We start from the raw sequence: 17979 nt of genomic DNA, 5'->3' as shown, positions 1-17979 counted from the left end.
CAACCAACTCATCTTCGACAAGGCCTCCACCACCTACTACTGGGGAGAGGAGAACCTATTCAGTAAATGGTGCTGGGAAAACTGGCTAACCATATGCAGAAGATTGAAATAGGACCCCTATCTATCCCCATGCACAAAGGTTAACTCCAAATGGATCAGAGACCTAAATGTAAAACCTCAAACATAAGAACCTTAGAAAATGAAGGAAATACCCTCATGGAAATCGGAACTGGCATCCAATTCCTGAACAAAACCCGAAACCCACAGATCATAAGATAGACAAGTGGGACCTTATTAAACTGACAAGCTTCTGCAAGGTCAAAGAAACCATCAAGAGAGCAGGGAGACAGCCTACAGACTGGGAAAAAATATTTGCCAACACCAGGTCTGACAAAGGCTTAACATCCTGGATCTACAAGGAACTAAAACGTGCTGAAAAGAAAAAAACAAACAACCTCATTATAAAATGGGCAAAAGATATGAACAGATACTTCACAAAAGAGGACATCCGAGCAGCCAACAAACACATGAAGAAATGTTCAACCTCACTAATCATCAGGGAGATGCAAATCAAAACCACACTGAGATACCACCTAACTCCAGTCAGAATGGCAATTATCAACAACTCAAAAAATAACAGCTTCTGGAGAGAGTGTGGCGAAAAGGGAACACTTCTACACTGTTGGTGGGGAGTGTAAACTAGTGCAACCTCTGTGGAAAGCAGTGTGGCGATTCCTAAAAGCTCTAAATATCAACCTCCCATATGACCCGCAATCCCCCTACTGGGAATATACCCTGAAGAACTCAAATCACTCTATAAAAAAAGATACCTGCACACGTATATTTATCGCAGCATTGTTCACAATAGCAAGAACCTGGAAACAACCATGCTGCCCATCAAAAGAGGACTGGATTAAAAAAATGTGGTACATATACACGATGGAATACTACAGAGCCATAAAAAAGAACAAAATCATGAATTTCGCAGCAACCTGGATGGAACTAGAGTCTATAATACTGAGTGACCTCTCACAGAAACTAAGATCCGAGTATCACATATTCTCACTCATATAATGGACCTTGAACATCCAATTTAATATTATAAGAAAGTGACTGACGGTACTGGTAAACTATGGGGGGGGGAGATGGGATTAACAGTAGCAAATATCTGTCTGGGGATGGGGAAACACCTCTTATCAACAGGGTGCCTGAATGAAACGTAATTGTACACCTAACCCTTAACTGTACCCCACAAAACCATAATAAAAAATATTGATTAAAAAAAAATAATTTTTTGCTTCTTTAAAAACAGAATTATTTTTGTAAGAAAATAGGAAGAAATTTTCAGGAGACTCTGAAAGACATTTTTAAATGAGTTGGAGGTTGAGATAGTAGTCTCTAGGAGTGCCTCTCTTAAAATATTTCTAAGGAAGTATGGGAAAAAATTTATGTCTCTCAAAGAAAAAAATTTGTTTTAGGATGTTGAGAGAAACAGAAAAAGATGTATACGATCACCAAGAGATGAATAAAAAAGTAGAAAAAAACTGATTGGGTCAGATGACCCCCTATGTTAGCTATCTGATTCTACTGTCTGTTGAAAATTTAACTATCACCTTGACTTAATCAGAGCCTAGGAGGGCCACGTGTACCTTACTGATGGTGCTGTATATCTGATATAACAGTTGAGTCTAATTGCTTTGTAGTCTGCACATTTTTAGAAAAAAAAAAAGGTTACAAATTGTAAGAGTATAAAATTACCAAAGCCTAATCTTCAACAATAAATACGCATTAAATAAATTATTATACATGTACTGTAATGATATAGCTATATCATTTTTTAAGAATTAATAATAATCAAACTAGTAAAACTTTGGAAAATCAAAGAGATATTACTCAATATTATTCCAGAAAAAGTGCTTTAAATCAGACTGTCCCAATGCAGCAGAACTTAACAATTATAAACACTCAAGTCTATATATGAAATTGATGGGTTCTGTAAGTATATGAATGAGTGTATAAAGTATATGAACTTTATTAGACTACGCCAAGGTGTTTTCTAAAGTAATCATGCAATTTACCACATCTTCACCAAATCTTGGTATTATAACACCTTTAAAGTTTACCATTTTATAAATGGTGTAAAATGTATCTCACTGTGGTTTAAGTTGGCATAATGTTGGTTGCTAATAAAGTTGAACATCTTTTCATGTCTAATGCTATTTATTTTTCTTCTGTGAGATGTCTATTAATGTCTTGACCTTCTTTTCCTTAGACTGATAGAGAATCCATTCCTATTCTGAGATTACATATTTACTTCTAAAAATATTGAAGGCTTATTGTTCACATTTAAGTACTTTGTCCAGAACTGATGTTTGTACATGGAGTTAAGGAAAGATTCCCGAGGGTAATGCAGGAGGCACCTTCCACTCAGTTACAATTCAGAGATCCTAATACATATCCCCTGCATGTGATAGCTACAGAAGATTGATGTCAGAGTCATGCCTAAGCAGTCTAAGGAGAAGAGGTTGCTCTGGTGGCCTCTGATGGCAGAGTAGGCTGGGTAGGGTCTCTGATATCTCCTATGCAGGCATTAACTTTGTTGTCTTTTTCACATGCATGTAACCTGAAGAAATCCAAGTGGGCCACCTAAGCAATGCAGATAATCCCTCAACAAATGCCCAACCCTATACTTGTTTACATCTCTTTGTGTTTTCTTGTTCTGATTTCTGAAGATTTTCCTTCAGCTCATGAATTAGCCATGGATTTTAAAATGTGTTTTTAATATATTATCTAGCACTTAAAAGTTCTTCCCTAAGAAGTGATCTCCGAACATCTACTCAGCCATTGCTGGCAACAAAAGTCTATAATGTGATGCCAAGCTGCCTTCAAGTACATTTTGGCTAAATGAACGTTAAGCATTGTCTTTGTTTCACAAAAAGGACAAACAATGCACAGAAACATTAAACTTATTGCCAAGGTTACTTTAATTTTGTCTTTCTCTGAGAACATTGTTTTTTCGGGTTTTTTAAAACTTCTGTTTTGTTCCCTTAGGGCCCTTGATAGTATATTTCTCTTAAAATCTTTGCAATAACTTTCCCTCACTCTTTCTGACAAAACTAATTTTAGTGAAGGAACATTCCCTAGGAATTCTGAAATCATATGTGAGGAGAAAAAAAAAAGTAACTGAAGTTTTCTAATTATCAGTAATAAACTGCTAATTATAGTAAGCACTAAAATTTAGTCATAATTATCCATTTAAATATATTTTCATGTTGATATGCTTAACATAAAATGTAACTCCTATCTTGAAAAACTACATTTTAGAACACAAGACATTATTTAACTACTTAACTTTATTATAATTATTAGGAGAATAATTTCTCTTTCTCCCATAGTCAAGTTACAGAAAGAATTTTTTTTTTGGTTGGATTTTCTAGAAAAGATTCTAAAATGGATATTTTCCTACCATAAATTTATTAGGGAATGCTCTCAGGCACAATATACATAAGGAAAAAAAGGAAAGCAGAATTGGGCATGTGGAAGGATTGAATCATGAGACAATCTCAGAAGAAGCCTTAGCTCTTCCTGTGGGGACCTCTCACTGAGATGGTCCTTCGAAGTCCTTCTAAATTAAGGCAAAGCGACTAAACCTCTGTACCCTATATTGCCCAATTGTGGGATAAGGGGTGACGTAGTGGGGGCAGTTTGTAGGCAAAGTGGCTTCCTTTAGCTGTGGACCATTCCTGGAGAGGGACTTCACCTGTGAACTCTGGCAGTCAGCACTCAGCAGCTGGGACAATGCATATATTAGTCCTGATAGGGAGTTGGGTAGAATCTCTCTTGAAAGAAATATGGGTATTATGGCACAGCATTTTACATTTTAAACTAGAAATTATGGTAGACTCTAAGCGACCAGTGTTTTCTGACACTAACTTTTCTGTTAAACTTCTTAGAGCCAGATAATTTCTCCAATTATGCCAATCTTGATAAAATTAAATTTAAAAATCACAGAGAAAAAACTGATTAGAAATTGAAAGCTTATATGTCTTGGCTTCTAATGAAGTCTGAAGTTTGCTTTTTATAAATAAAACACTTATTTTTTAAAGAATAGCACAAAAATAAGTTATACAAATCTGAGAGAAATTTAAAGGATGCTAACTCAAACTTCACCTTCATACAGCCTACTTATGTGGTTAATTTTTGCTTGTACCCCACATTCCTATAATAAAGTAAATTTTTAAAAATTAGAGAGATGATATGATCCTGGTGAAGAATAAATATGATCAATAAGTTTTTAATATACCTTGTCATGCATATTATATAAAGCAAATCCAAAGTAAACAGTGATGGCATGGTGATTTCACCAAACTAAAAAAAAAAAAAAATTGTTTTTAAATGCTAAAACACCACTTTCTGTGATATCTGTAGTGGATGCTGTAGGATGCCACCAAGATATCCCTTTAGGACCATGACATTTACTGCCATATCTTCCAGGAATATTAACTATTGACTACTTACAATGAAGTTTTCTTCTGGAAATTGTTTTTGGTAGAAGAAAGCCACCTGCCCAAAATTTTACCGCACTTTGAAGGCAACTTTCATTGAACAACCAGTTAATGTAGGAGTACAAAAGTCTGGGCCCCCTGCCATGAGTTTGGACAACTCTGAAAGGATTTCACAGCTCCAGACCTTCCTATATGATCAACTGAAGCCTTTCTTGCAATTGCATTGACATTCAGTCTCTCCTTTGACCCAATTCTACCTCCTGACTCCTTTACATATTATGATGGCTCATTTTATGTGTCAACTAAACCAGGTTAAGGGATGCCCGTGTAGTTGGTAAGACATTATTACTGAGGGTGTCTGTAAAGATGTTTCTGGTAGAGATTATCATTTTAATCAATAGAATGAGTAAAGAAGATCTACCCTCACCAATTTGTGTGGACTTTTAATCTATTGATGGCCTGGATAGAATAAAAAGGTGAGGAAGGGTGCTTCCTCTTTCTCCTGGATCTTAGACATTCACCATCTTTGCCCTTGGACACAGAACTCCTCATTCTCAGTCTTTTAGAATCTGAGACTTGTGCCAGATACTACCGTCTCTATTCACTCCATTCTGGTCTCAGGTCTTTAGACTTGGCCTGAATTACACCACCAGATTTCCTGGGTCTCTAGTTTGCAGATGGCATATTGTGGGACTTCTCAGCCTCCATAATCACATAAGCCATTCCCATTATATATAACCTGTTGATTCTGTTCTGTTTCTCTGGAGAACCCTGATTAATACACATATCTTATACTCAAGAATACTGATCAATAAATTTCCTGAAAACACATTCCTGTTTTAGAGTCTTTTTCCAGGGAATCTGATCAGAGAGTTACTGTCAAGAGTAACCCTAGGAAGCACTCTGAAATGAAATATTGGAGCTGGATCACCCATTGGCCAGCTGTCAGTGAAGACCCCTTCACTGATGCTAAGTGGAGTACTGATAGCTGGTGGCATACTATTACAGCTCCATTGTTAAAATGTCTACCAGTGTCAAACTAGTGGGAGGAAATTGGTGTGAACAATATCTCAGGTATTCAAGGAATCTGAAAGACTTAGTAATGAAGAGTATAATGAAAGTCTAAGGAAAATTAACCAACAATTCAAATCAAAGTACAAAAGCCAGAGGGTCTCCTTGGCAGCATCTAAAGGCCTCTAATTTTTGCAGCCAAAGAACAGGAAAAATTAAATATCAGGCCTGGAATTTAACTGCAAGATAGTATATATACAGTTAAGTTTTCAATCCCAGTAAGTCTGTTGTTCCAAGGTCAAGGCCTTGATAAGGATGGAGTAGGATCATGAAACATGAGATGAGTTCAGAAAGAATATGGTATTCCAAGGGGAAAGAGATGGACAGTCAACTGGTGTATTTTTTAATTTATACAACCAAAAGAAATCAAGGATGGATAATAAAGAGACTGAGGGCAAGCTACTCCAATAAAATTCCCAGTGTATAGTTTTGAACCAGTTTTCAGACCTAAAATTTAATGACCAAAAGAAATGTTGGGTCTTTAGGAAAAAGAATTTACAACAACCCCATAGTAAATATATTTGGTAGTTCTCCCTAAAGTGACCTAAGCCATTTTCTCAGGTAGCCTTAAGCTTAAGGGAGGAATACCCATATTTTTTGAGGACTGTTGGCACAGAATTCATGTTACCATTGATAATCAGAGACCCAAACAGTCTTCATGGTCCCCTGTTAGAGTGGAGATATAAAGGAACCAGGTATTCAGTGGATTCCTTACCTATGTGTGGTTTACAGCAGGTCTATCCACTAAGTCCATGAGAGTCACTGCTTTGGCCTCTGATGTATAATTTGACTGGACATATTTGGTAGCCTGCAGAACCCCCACAAGGTCCTTGGCATTTATGGTAAAAACTACCACAGTAGAGAAAGCCAAGTGAAATCCTCTGAAACTCCCCTTTCACAACCTAAAATAATATTTTATCCTGGTTGCAATTGCAGATGTTAGTGCCACCCTCATAGACCTAAAGAATATAGAAATAGTGGTCATATCACAACCCCATTTAAATTCATCATAGCCCTATGAATTCTACAAAGCCAAATGAATCCTGAACATGACAACTGACTACCATAAACTTAACCAATTGCAGCTATGGTGCCAGATGTGATATGTTTACCAGAACGGATTAATACAGCCTCAGGTACAAGCGGTAGCCATTAATCTGATAAGTGTAATCTTTCCACTCCTATCAGGAAAGAAGATAGGAAGCAGGGCATATTCACTTGAAATGGAAAACAACACATTTATTGTTGCCTTAAGCTATGTTAACTCTGCAGCCTCTGTCATAGTCTGAATTAATCAACTGGATCATCTGGACATTCCACAGAACATCGCATGTCACCCTTTGTATCAACAACATCGTATTAATCAGACTGGATGATCAAGAATTGGCAAATATGCAGGGGGCCTTGGTAAGACACATGCGCTCCAGAGAGTGAAGAATAAACCTTACAAAGATTCAGGGACCTCACCAGTGAAATTTTAAGAGGTCAAGTGCCAGAACATCCCCTCCTAAGGGCAAATTTTTACACCTTGGATTCACTATCACTAAGAATAAAGAATGACCCGGTGAGTCTCTTCAGGCTGTAGTGGCAGCATATTCTATACTTGGGAATGTTGTGAGGACCAATTTTCCATATGTCATGAAAGGCAGCTAACTTTGTGGCTGAAAATAGGAAAGAACTCCAAGGTTGTGGTGCAAGCAGTTCTGCCTCTTAGGCTATAGAACCCAGCAGGCCTTATGGTATTAAATCTTTTCAAGAGTTGAAGCAATTTCAAAAATTGATACAGTTTTGCAATAATTAAGTATTGGTAATTCTGACAGCATTGGTTGCTTAAAACCTATGATGCTTCATGCTTCAACTTTGGCTAGTGGAAAGAAACATATCATTTTCCATGTTAGGACCGATGTGATTACTAGCACCAAATCTATATGGAGATGATGTCTAGCTAATGAATACGAATAGTTGTAAATGAAAGGATTTTTCATATTTTTCAAGTAATCACTTGAAAAATGAAGGATTTGATGAACTACACAGTTATTTCCTCTATATAAAATTGTAATCTTCAAATATTAGACTTCATAAGGATCTTCAGGGTCATCCAGTCCAACTTTAATTTTACAAATGAAGAAACTGAGGCAAAAAAAAAAGGTTAAGAAACTCGCCTAATATATTTTCAGTTTAAATTTGACCAAAGCCTAATTTACATCCAATTATATTCCCATAAAACTAAGTCTCATCAATTCCATATTTAACAATTAAAAACCCAAATCAATCAAATCTAAAATGCAATCATATAAAAGAGATTCATATATTAAATCATAAAAAATAGAACAGGTGATTAAACAAGTCATTTGTTCAGCCATCTCCTTATCTGGAAACATAGTTCATGTGTCACGTGGTCTTAAGTCTTTATTTCTTCTAACAAATTCCTTTACACAAACTCACAATGACACAAAGTTGCTAAAATTTATGCCCCCATTTCCCCTGATTAATTTATAGATTGAACATTATCACTTTTAATCATTTTATGAGACTGGTATTTTTATGACCGGAAAAGGCCTCAAGGTTATCTTTTGTGTTATAGGATTTGGTCTCTAAGCTCAAAGAATCCCAAGTTTGACGGTCTGATAAGCCAGAGTAAAAAAATAACTTACTCCTCCCAAACTTATATAAGGCTAATGGCTGTCATAAAAGTCAGAAATCATTCCAGCAAAGGCTTCTATTGACCAAATCCTACACACTCTTTTTAACATTAATGTTTCTTGGTCTGTTCCCTTAAACTTGGTACTCTCACTCCTTGGCTTAATTACTGTCACTCTCCTGATTCCCTTTCAGTTATCTCACCCCCCTAACATCACCTCTGCTCAATCCTTAAGTGTTAGGATGCCCCTGGTTCTATCCTTGCCCACTTCCCTTGTCTATACACAGAGGTTCTTAACAGAGTAGATGCGAATTTGTGTAGGAAAAAATAAATTTTATCTCCACTACTCTTTAACTCAAATTCAGTATTCTCTTCAATTATGGAGGTATATTAAAAACAGTAATATTACAGTAACTGTCATTCTGTAACCATTTTTAAAAATCACAGATTTTCTCTATCAAAGTGAAGTTGTTTCAGAGATCTCAAAATATCACTTATAGTTATCACCTACTTCAAAAATACTGTAAGAGAAAACTGTCACATAAAAACTGAATATGAGAAAGGACAAGAATAAAGGAAGGAATCAAGTTCCTTGAAAGCACAGGGAAGTATGCAACTCTCTTTAGAAGAGGAGGGGAGCGTTTTATAGAAGTAACATAGGATATTGGCCTTGAAAGATGAATAGGGATTGTCCAGATGAGAAAAAGGGGAGAGGTGTTTTGAAAGTCAACAGAGCGAACTACATTTCAAGGACTCTGAGGTGTGAAAGAGAAGGGTGAATGATTCTGTTCCATAGAAGCGTAGGACACGAGTGAGTGTGAGAAGAGAAGGAAAGAGCAGAGAGTCAGAGAAGTGAGAAGGTGAATGGGAGAAGAGTGTGAAAGGCTGTGCTATGACTTTCAGATCTGTCCCTACAGGCAATGGTAAACCACCAAAGGTCTTAAGCAGCAGGTTTGAGTTATCTCATTTGCGTTTTAAAGCAGAAATACTAAAATAGGCTTAGTGTTTCAATATAGAGGAAACAGTGGTGGCATGGAGGCCCATGAAAGAAGTATTGTTATAGTTCAGGAAAAAAGTGTGAATTGTAACCTTGAGAGACAAGAGAGAAATACAAGTTAAAAAATGAATTACTTCTCTGGCATAGATGATGGGGTAGTGATTATGTCATTAACAAAAAGAGGGGTTATAGAAATGTGAACACAAAGTGTTAATTTTAAAATAAGATTGCATATTTCGGGAATGCATTCAGCTTCATGCAACAAAGAGCATAATACCAGTGGTTTAATACAAAGTTTTATTTTTCTCATTAAACGATGAAGGTGGGCAGCTACTCGTACTTGTTCAGAACTTGGTAAAATTTTGGATTCACCAAGGAAGAAATATGAATGGCAAATGAGCACATGAAAAGTATTCAACATCATCAGCTATTAAGAAAATGCAAATTAAAACCATAATGAGATACTACTATGTATACATTAAAATTACCAAAATTCAGAAACTGACAATACCAAGTATTGGCAGATACGGAAAAATCAGAACTCTCAAATATTGCTGGTGGGAATGTTAAATGGTATATCACTTTGAAAAGTAGTTTGGCAAATTCTTATAAAGTTTTGCAAAGTTAAGCGTGCATTTATCATATGATCCAGCAATCCCACTCTTAGGAATTTACCCACGAGAAAGCAAAGTTTATGTTCCCACAAAAACATGAACATGAATGTTTATAGCAGCTTTGTGCATAATCACTAAAAAATGGAAACAACCCAACTATCCACTAGTCAGTGAACAAATAAATTTTCATACATCCATACAATGGAATATTATTCAGCAATAAAAAGAAACAAGCTACTGAATACAACTTGTATTCATTACACTACATCAAAAAAGGCAGAAGCAATCATAGAAATGATCTCATTTATGTGATGTTTTGAAAAGATAAAAGTAAAATGGATCACATCAGGGATGGCCAGGAATGGGGAGAGGAAATTAACTACAAAGAGCCATGAGGGGATTTTATGGGATGTTGGAAGTGTTCAATACTCTGCTCGTAGTAGGGTTATATACTTGCATTTATTTATCAAACTGATGGAACTGTACACCTAAAAGGGTGAATTACACTGAGTGTAAATTATGCTTCAATGAAGATAATGTTGAAAAAAGCTAGATTACAAGATCATTGCTTATTTTCAGGAAAAAAATGATAGTCTGATAGGACTAAGGTGCTAACATTAACAATGAACATGATGTGGAAGAAGTAGAACTAGGGGGTTTATATCAAATCGTATTTAATGATCAGAATCTTTATTGTTCAAAGATATGTTTTTTTGTTTTGTTTATTTGTTTGTTTTTTAGAAAGCAAAATTTATTGAGAGGACAGAAAAGCTCCCACAGTGGGAGGGGACCTGAAGTGGTTGCCCAAAGATATGTTTTTTTATACCTTTGACAAATATTCAATTGACTTGAGAACAATTTTATTTTTTCTCTTGTTGCCGTGTAATCATAAATAGATTTCCTTGTCCAATATATTTAATTTTTCAGAACCTTTTTTACTTTCCTACTCTTGTTACTAAGTTCATCAAAAAATATAAAGAGATGAAGAGGCTTTTATAAATCTGATCACATCTTCACATATAACAGATAATGTCATGACTTTTTAATACTTATTTTACTATGCAAAAATTAACTTTTGGCTAATGAAATTTATTATAGTTCAATTGTGATAGATGATTGATAGAGAGATATAGATGATATCACAGTTTTTGGATAAGACAGTAGCTGAGAACTTTATATTCTTCTATTGCTAATAAATAAATAGCATTTTATCTATTTTTCAAAATTTCCTGTGTGTGTTGCTAATGATAACCATTCAACTTCTCTAATTATGTCAGAACAGTATCTTGGAAGACAATGGTTCAATTCACTATGAATTCACAAACAGCATTGACTCAAAAGAACGACACATCAAGTCTTTTTCCCCCATTTTCTCATGACAGAATCTCTAACTCATAATGAATTCAAGTCTAGGATACATTCAGAACTAAGTTCAAGGACAACGGTGTTGTGTTTCCTGGGTTAATATACACTCGATTTGTGAAGCCATCTTTGCCTGAGTTCTCACCCTAAGTCTTCTGAAAGACAGGCAAACCCAAACACCATTAAAAACCCTGGTGATTTGTTCTCAGGTTAAATTCCTCTTTTATTTATGCATGTGTTTTGTCACGGAGGTTTTGTCATGTTTGTCCTATACAATTATTTCTCTTCTGAGTCTGCCCCACCTCCTTGCAGTCCTGGGGAAAACTCCCAAGCAGTGGTTATGAATGCCCCTCAATCTCTACTTTCTGACCTCCTTTCTACACTGTACTTGACTGTTTAATTTCCTATTTAAGACAAATTAATTGTTGCATGCTCTAATGAGACGGCAAAGGCTCCTGCTCCCGTCCACAGCCTTGAAAGAGGTTACCCAGAGGTTGTCCAGATTGATGGTTTCAGGGAGCCTGACCTGAAAATGAACTTTGACTAAACTTTACTCTTTGTGCACTTGCCAGTCTGTACTTGGAAAGTGTCAATTGTCTACAGCAGACAGTTTAAAACTTCAGGCTAAGATTTTGTTTGGAGATTAGCCTTTGGAAGAGGGAGGGGGAAGCCCTTTGTCAATCTATTCAATACTGGTTTTATCCATTGATTTTCTAAGTGTTGTATTCTTTATTACATTCAAGCTACATTTCAGGATGATTTTTCTTTTTCATATTCTCTTCCCCCAGATGCTCTACAAGTTAGAATTATTTTTTAACTTGAACCTAATCTACTATAATGCAAATTGTATAGTGCCCTTCACTTAAGAATTTCTATAATATACTTACAAATATTAATTGGTTCCCACAACCTATGAGCCTTGTAGTAGACCCATTCTCTGATTAGAGACAATTTATCTCTGGTTTATGTTGCCATTGAAGACAACTGTGTTGAAATAATTAAATTTCAACTCTACAATACAAGACAACAATCTAGAGAGTCCCTCTAAACTAATTATTCATCAAAATGGATATTAGAGAACTTTTTCCATTAAAGTGCCAGTACAAAGCGACAGGACATTCTGAAATAAATTATTCAGGCTTTGCCTACTCAGGTAGCTGGTTGGACTCTGTGTGTTTTATAAAATTGCCTTTTGAATAACATTAAACTACTTTTCACTTAAATATATATAAATAAAATAATAGTGTTATTTTAGGTAATATTCTTCACTATGTTTCCTAATAAGCACTTGATTAAATATCACACTATTCTCATAAAAATTATGAAGATTAAGTGCCATGTCCTTAAGAGATATGGGAAAATCGACCTTGGAGAATGGCTTAGATTGTTTTATGAAACAATAGATTTGGAACATGGAGCCAATGTATTTTATTTTCTGGCCACTCTTCATTTCTTTTCATTCTTTCATCTATTATTTCCTGAAGTAAGCTAGGAAATCCTGCATAGCACCAAGTTATCTCCTTTAGTCTCAGTAGTATTAGGTGAAAACAAACAAAAGCAGAAAAAACTTAATGTACCCCTCCACAAGTAGGTAGTAAAGAGTTGACACATAACTTTTTCCTTAACCACAAAATATAAGGGGGTGCATCATAAAAGACCAACACGTACTTGATACTAGACTGAAGTGGACTTGAAAGACTCTTAGTCTTCCCTTAAAAATCTGTGTATGTTCCCAACCTCAGCAATGCCCTGGATGAGCCAGTTTGTTTCATCTTCTTGGAGGTGTTCTTCAGGTCTTAGTTGAATTGAAGCTTTTTTTAAAGATTTCTTTAGAAGGAATCAGAGCCCCCATTGATTACAGGCAGATCACAATTACCTTTTTAAATATCATCTTTCTAGTACTGTGTACTTTTTTTAAAAAAATTTTAAAAATGTAGGGTACAATTCAGTGTTTGGTATGCAAATGATCATTGTACAGGTAAAGATGGGGCCTCACTTTGTACTTCTAAGGCCAGTCTGTTGGGTCCAGAGACAAACTGACTTGAGAGTGCCATACCTTGATGTTTCTCTAAGATTCTTGGCTGAAATTCTCTAGCATCAATTTGTACCTAATGACTGGCATTGAGTTTGGCAAGGGTCAAGGAAGCATTTTTCTAGACTACAGCCAATCAGTACATACTTATCAACAAGGGTAGATAATAAAATATTATGCCATTCTGTGGTTTTTAGTATCTTTTATAATATCATTATCCTTGGATAGATGGAATTGAGGTGGGAGTGCCAATAGAAACTTCTATCAATAATTTGCTCTTTCTACTCCACTTGTCCATTAAAAATGCATGATCAGGATTGGAACTAGAACTTATGGCATAAAATGAGTCTTAGAAATAGAACTCTAGAGACTGTTTCTGCAACACTTTCTCTACCTGAAAAAGTAATTGACTGAATAATCCATAACATATTGTCCCAATCTCATTTGTGAGAATAGAGCTTGATTGTTACATCCCAAGTTAAATAAAGGTGAACCTGGAAATGAAAGAAACAGAGGAAGATTGTAGGATGAACAAAGATGATCTTAGTTAATATCAGAAATGAAAGCAGCAGAATGAGCTGGAAAAAATAAAAACCTTTTGGACTTGGAGAGGCATAATATCTGCTAAACAGAATGTCTTTCACAATTTTACATGAGGCATCATCAGCTCTTTTGTGGTGATGTCAAATCACCCCAGGTGGTGCTAACTTGGCTCAGAGTCTAGGAATTGAGACACAGCTATGATCAGGTACTTCTCACAGTTTAGGATGACATAGAAAAAAGATGATAGTGCAATGACCTGTTCTTTGTTGTTTTCTTTCCTCACAGTTTTTCCTCTTTTACTTTTCTCTGGAAGGCAATTTGATTTCAGTGATGTTGATGTTATGAACCTTTTTAAGCCACTGGCTTATTTTTTGGTAGAAATTTAAGATGTAACTCCACTGCTTTTCTAAAACAATGATGTAGACTTCGTGGAAAAGAATGACACAGCTCAGTGCCTCTAGAAAGTTTCTTCTAAATTGAATTTTGTGTCAAGACTTCCAGTCATCAGAATTTTCAAGTTATTCCATACAGAGCACTCTGGCTCCTTTGAAACTTTCTCTACTGGCCACGTGCCTCTTCCTTTCCTTTTAAAACAGCATATGGGACAGAACCGTGTTAACAAGGCTAAGTCCACAGTGCAACTGAGAAACATTAGGCAAAGCTAATTCCATCTTCCTCTCCAATCTGTGTTTCTGAACACAAGTCACAAGCAAATGATAGTGTAGCCTAGCTTGAGATTAATTTATTTATCACAAATAATTACAGTACATTAATTCTGTACTGTCAACTCTTACTATATTTTCAACTGATTCACTGCTAAAACAGGAAAAAAAACCTGAAAGACAAGTTATATGACCATTATGGGAAGGATAATTATTTGCTCTACAAAGCTTACTTTTAAACTGTTAAATCCAATAACTGGTTGTGAGTTAGGTGATTGGCATACCAGAAAATTTTGGAAGAAAGGGAAATTTGCTTTCCTAAAATATATTTATCTAGTAATCACTAAGGCAGAGAATCCACACACTTCATCCTGCATGTTTGTGCATATTCATTTGATAATAATTAACATTAAATAATAAACTCCAATTTTTTTCACTTACTTGTATTTTTAATAGAAAATATACATGGCCGGGCTTGGTGGCTTAGCCTGTAATCCCAGCACTTTGGAAGGCTGAGGTGAGTGGATTGCCTGAGCCTGCGGGTTCGAGACCTGCCCTGGCAGCTTGGCGAGACTTGTCTCTACAATAAATAAAAAATTACCTGGACGCAGTAGTGCATGCCTGTAGTTCCAGCTACTTGGAAGACTGAGGCGGAAGGATCACCGGAGCCCAGTAGGTCGAGGTTGCCGTGGCCAGGAGCATGCCACTGCATTCCAGTCTGGGCGACAGAGTGAGACTTCAACTCAAAAAAAGAAAAAAGAAAATATACAAAACTGCAGGCTCCTCTTTAAAGAAGATTTTTTTATTTCTGGGAGGCCATTATGATATCCAAGGATCTATGGGCCTCCCTATTGTCATCATATTCATCTTTTTAAAATCTTCTTTATGCTGGTTTCCTTGGGTTTTTCTTTGCTTTTCCTGTTTAGAAAAGGCAGGTTTCCTTTATATTATTCCCAACAGTGTTGAGGTGTAAAGCAGACACAGGACAATCATGTATGAGCTATTCATCAGGATTGAATAAAAGACAGAACTATTCAGCAGAAATTAATAAGAAGGAATATAACAAACCCACCTTCTTACAATTATTCATTTCAAAATAAGATAGTATCCATTAGCATTTACCAAATAAGAATGTGTGGTGAGAGTGACAACATTTTCCCTACTTCACAGGAATATGTAATGATGACTGACTTATTCATGAAATATTTTAAGTCAGCATATCCTGAGCACTCACAGACAGTATTTAAGCAACTCCAAATATCTAGACAAAATAGAAAAACTCAGTAGTAGAGTCACAATTGAGTGGATGTAAGCCCAATATGCTTAACACCTCACCAAGTTAGAGTCCTAACTTTCTGGCTGTCCACATCTGGGAGATAAACACTAAATAAAATTTACTTGTACTTTAGTTCAGTTTCATACAAAATCATTTTTGAGCAGGTATATTACCCTTTTCTAAGGAGATCCTGGGGCTTTCTATAGCTAGTTCACACCAATCCTGCCAAGGTGGCTACCATTAGACCAATTTGTAAAGAGAGAAAAATGAAAGCCAAAAGATAACTTAGAATGATTTGGTCAAGTGAAGAAGCTGAGAATTGGAATCCAGGTGTTGGAGTCTTAGAGCAGCATTTTATCTGCTATGTTAAACTATCTTTTGTTCCAAACTGCTTACAGGAATACTTTTCAGGTATATATTATAATCACCATCATTACCACTTATCTAATCTAATGCATGTCTACTTGCTAGGTTCTCACCAGTTTGTGAAAACAGATACAACCTAACAGAATTTCAATTCAGGAAAACACATATCTCTTTCTCATGCCTCAGTTTACTTACTAGTCAATCAATCTTCTTCCAAGGAAAAACAAGGAATCCTTGGCCTTGTAACTCCTGGTGTGTTCAAGTTTGCGTTTACTAAGAAAGTTCAGGCTACTTGTATTTTATTTGAATACTGAATGTCAATTCTAAGGTCAGTCTTATGAGAATGGAATGAAGTGTTGGGAGGCTCAAACTTTACCTGTATGATGACCACTTATGTATTTAACCCTGAATTGTGCCCCACATCTTCAAAGTAAACTAAATAGATAAGAAAAAGAAAGAAAGAAAGAAAATTTGGCTAGTGGTATATGATTAATTTAGATTATGTCTATAAATTTGAATGTATTGGATTTATTAGCCTTCTAGTAAAATAGACAGTTAGTGCCAAGAAAAGGTAATTGTCTCCATTAGCTACAAAATTGAAATTTTATGGGAAAATTATTCAGCTCAGCCATTGTTTTTCTTTTCACTCATTCATTCATTAAGTACATAAATATACAGCACCTACTGTTGTATACTAAGGCTAAAAAATGTACAGTAACTAGGCACTGAGCAATGGTTAAGGACACACAGACAGAGGAGGTAGATTCCATTCCTGCAGTATAAAACTCATAGTTTGGCAGAGGAAAGTCACAAAGTGCGTTCAAACATCTCATGGTGCATAGGAATAAAGAGCTATCAATGGAGTACACCCCGGAGTGCCTAATCCACCAGGAATAACAAGACAACAACCAAGGAAGACATCTTGGTGACAAGGAAAAGGAGTACATGGATTAGAGAAAATTGATTTGATGATTTAAAGTAATATGAGACCAGTTTAGCCTCACATTCTGAAAGTTGGGAAGGAGCTAGGGAGAAAAGAAGAAGTTAAAGAAAAACTCTCAGATTCTATTGCCTTTTTTTGAGAAATGAATGGGTTTAATGAAAATATAATTGATTTAATTTTAGAGGACATGGAAATTATTTTTCTGAAGACTGGTGGTCTATAAGGTGGAAATTCAGTAAGTGTTTGATTTAACTCTACTTTCAAGACATATCTGAAGTATAAAACATGGAATATCAATATACAATTTGATTCAAAGTATGTCTTCACAGTTACACAGTAAAGCTCCCAAATAGTATTCAAGCCATCCAATTGGGCAAACTAAATTAAAGAGATACTAAAAGTTACAAAATTAAGTAGCATAATAGTAAAGGCCCAGAATATTAACTTGAGATCTGTTGTATTCTTAACAGTATGTTTAGTTGAATTATCACAAGTACTGATAAATTTGAAAATTTCTTGTCTTAATATGATGCTAATGCAATACCCAGCATTTATCCGGGAGATATTAGAACTCTAGAAATGGAAATTTTTAAAGATAAAATAAACAGAAATTTGACGGTACACAGTACATGTACATCTGACATTTGCAACAAAGTACTACAAACAGAGTGGTTTAAATAGCAGAAATGTATTGTCTTACAGTTCTGGAGGCTAGACATCCAAGATCAAGGTGTTGGTAGGGTTGGTATAATCTGAGAGTTGTGAAGGAAGAATCTGTTCCATGCCTCTCTCCTGGTTTCTTTTTGGCAATTTTTGGCATTTCTTGGCCTCTGCATCATCCCAATATCTGCCTTCGTCTTCATCTTCATCATGGTGTTCTGTCATGTGAATATCTCTTTCCAAAATTTTTTTAAGGGCACAAACCATATTGGACAAGGGCCCATTCTAATAAACTAATTTTTACATG

This window comes from Carlito syrichta, unplaced genomic scaffold, assembly GCF_000164805.1.
Source record: "Carlito syrichta isolate Samal-C Ts95f unplaced genomic scaffold, Tarsius_syrichta-2.0.1 Scaffold115580, whole genome shotgun sequence".
NCBI lineage: Eukaryota > Metazoa > Chordata > Mammalia > Primates > Tarsiidae > Carlito > Carlito syrichta.
This window is presented reverse-complemented; position numbering follows the sequence as displayed.